This window comes from Eptatretus burgeri, chromosome 1 (assembly GCF_056783735.1).
Source record: "Eptatretus burgeri isolate ZD-2024b chromosome 1, Ebu_testis_v1, whole genome shotgun sequence".
Taxonomy (NCBI): Eukaryota; Metazoa; Chordata; class Myxini; order Myxiniformes; family Myxinidae; genus Eptatretus; species Eptatretus burgeri.
This window is the reverse complement of record NC_140961.1, coordinates 16,209,456-16,212,696: the sequence shown is the minus strand read 5'-3', so window position 1 is coordinate 16,212,696 and position 3,241 is coordinate 16,209,456. Positions and strand designations below refer to the sequence as shown.

The 3,241-nt window shown below is 41.5% G+C and overlaps 1 pseudogene; it reads left to right on the top strand.

Moving 5' to 3' along the window:
- The first annotated feature begins 235 nt into the window (after positions 1-235).
- Positions 236-3,241, top strand: part of LOC147033933 (uncharacterized) — a 3,605-nt pseudogene continuing 599 nt past the window's right edge.

Here is a 3,241-nt window from a genome sequence, read left to right as displayed (position 1 = left end):
CGAGGGCCAAAGCATTAAAGAAACAAAAAAAATGAAAGGAGAAACGAAGACAAAGGGACAGGAAGTTCAGCCATCACAAGAGAGCCAAAGAGACTGGGAAACTTGGCCACCGTCAACTGCAGGACACACGGAAGCATTCCAAGAAAGATTCTTAAAAACGGTAAATAAAAAAGAAACTGAAAAAGATCAGGCCTCACAAGTGACTTGATACAAAACGCTTTATTTCACAGTTTAAACTGGTTTTAAGGTCGTGGATATATCAAATACAACTATTCACCATTATGCTCTTCTTGACGCCACGGATGCAAGTGTAGAACAAGTTTCTTTACAAACAAAACGCGTTTGGCAACCCCCCCCCCCCAAAAAAAACAACAACTTGAAAAGACAATCATGATTTCTAGGTCCCCAAATAGTTGAGTTGCATCGACATGCTTTCATTTTTATAACTGTTTCCTTTTGAAAGCATGATTCAACCAACCAATCAGGTCTTCAAGTACAAATAAAACATCAACCTCGGTGACCACCACGAGCATACACGTCACCCTGGCAGTGGAAACATCCCATCCGATTGGAGCCCGAGTGCAAAAATAAACGTCGAAATGTTGCAACTTTAGGCCTCGATTATTCAAGACACGGAAACGTTATAAAATAAGCGAACCATACATATATGTATATATACACACACACACTACAAAAATTCCTGCAAAACATTTCAAAAAACAAAGGAATGAATTGTTTATTGGGTGAGCTCAAGCTGTAGGAAGAGTTGCAGGTCAAAGGGTTCTCCTTTTGAATCGCAAAAACGGTTTACGTTTTATTTGGTATACGCGGCAAACAACACCGATTTCGGTTCCCTTCTCAGGTGCACGTACAAACATGGCTTTGGCTGGTTTATGCACAAGTTTGACATCTCAGATATTCAGAGTTGCTCATCGAGAGTGAAAAAACCAAATTGCAGTTTTATTATATAAATATTTGGCAATTTCGTTTATTTCTTATTTAAACCATCACTGCTAAGGAAAATGCTAATTGTTTGTGAAAGCTTGACAGGATATTTGGTTTGACTTGCGGCCCATATCAACAAAGCTGCTCACTCGGATGAAACGATTACCTCTCGTTTTGAGGAATTATGCACAAAGATTAAACAAGCTCTTTCATGAGCCTTGACCATGCATACAAAAAAAATATCTATGTATGAAAACCTGTAAACATTCTTTGATCAATTTGATATTTATTTTTACATAACTGGTTGGAAGCACTGGCTCTCAGAATATTGCAATAAATATTGTGCACCGACATATTGTTACAAAAAGGGAAATTTCCATGTTTATTGTTAAATAATATTGTATATTACTTTAATCAGGATAACTGCATTGAGAGAAAAAAAGTGTTGGGCTATGCAGGGGAAGTGTTCAATTTAGTGGGTTACGTATTTATTCCAGGCCTTACCCCCCCCCCCCCCACTACTTAAGCTAACCGCTGGGACATCTGAACCTTTATTTGAATATCCACACCCACTGGCTGGTTTAAACTGAACTTTCCTTCCAGAGCTGGCCAACTGATTGGTAGTCTCGTTTGAATGGGACCGATGGGAAAAAGGGGGAGGGGAGAATCAGAATTTATGGACATTGCGCTTTCGCCCCACCTTTCTCCCGCCTGCACCTTGTAAGCCATAGACACCCTCAGGGCTCACGCTTCAAACCAGTGGCTCTTTGCTGCCATAAATGCCCCCAGGGCTCTCCAGCCGAAATCGATGAGATACTGCCACTGAGCTTTTTCTGCCTTGAACACCCTCAGGATTTCCCTTTCAATGTCGTCACTTCAGGCAGTCTTGGCCGTGAACCGACACTCGACTTCCTCACACTCCCCATTTCCACCCACTCCCAGCATCCAAATCAGGTCTGATCCTTTTTTAATTTTTACTTCTTTTAATCCTTATTCCTCTTATCTTTAGTTTATTCTGCTGACCCACATTATTCCAATTAGTTTTTAGTTTTTTTATTCGGTATGTCGTTGAATCTGCGATTGTGTGCTCCCAATTATTTAGTTATCATATTTGACTATAAGTTAAAGCCATTTACTTATAATTAGAGATCGGGAAGAAAATGTGAATCACATTTTAAAAATATCTTTTCACATAAAACAGCGTTTTGGACCAAAAAAACAACTTAAAACACGATTTCGGTAAAAATTTTACTTTGAATTTTTTTTATTTTTAACAGATTTATGAATTGGCAGCAATATAGTTTTTACTTTTCCGGACACAAAATGGCCTCATAAACCACCAGGAACTAGTGGCTCAAGGAGTTCAATTTCAAGGAGGAGAACCCATTCAAGTTCATGCCCGACGGAAGGAATGCCTTTTGTAGAGTCTGCAAGGTGTTCGGTGTCGTTCATAAGTCGCAATTGGGGCAGCATTAGAGTCGGCCCTCCACATGAGGAACATACAACTGAAAGGGAAGAGGAGTGTTTCTCAGAGCCAACTTGAGGATGTCCTGACACCAAAGCCCAAGAAGTCGAGGACTAAGGTTCTTGGAAAGGAGCTTTGTGAGGCCATGTTTGCAGCAAACATCCCATGGATAAAAGTTGGAGAACCCAAAGCTGCATGGCTTCCTTGAGACCAACCTTGGCATTTCAATGCCCAATGAAACTACACTCAGAAAAGTTTACTTGCAGGACTGCCACGAGGACGTGACAAAAGAAATCCAGACATCTCAACAACATTCTTCGATCTGGATTGATGTCGATGAAATGCCTGATGCATGTGGCCGATATGTCGCCAGTGGGCTTATTGGAAAGCTGGACAATGAGAATTACAATCTCCCGTTTCTCGTAAATTGTGCATTCCTTGACAAGCCCATCGTTAGACGAGTTAACGATTCCATATGTGCTCTCTGGCCAAATTTCGATACATCTCTGCTGAAACTCCTCTTGAACGATGTGACCGACTGCATGATCAAGGCTGACAAAGATCTCAAAGTTTTTTTTTAACCCAGCCATGATTCACGTGACCTGCCTAGCTCATGGTCTGCAGAGTCTGCGAGGCAGTAAGGGAGATGTTCCGGGAGGTGAACGACCTGATATCGTCTGTGAAGGTCTTCCTCAAGGCCCTGAGCCACGTGGTTACCTGGAAAGAAAAGTGCGCTGATCTTCTTCCCCCACCAGAACTAGTTCTTACCAGGTGGGGAATGTGGATTGAGGCTGCATTATTCTCTGCTCAAAATTTTGATGCCGTGAAGTC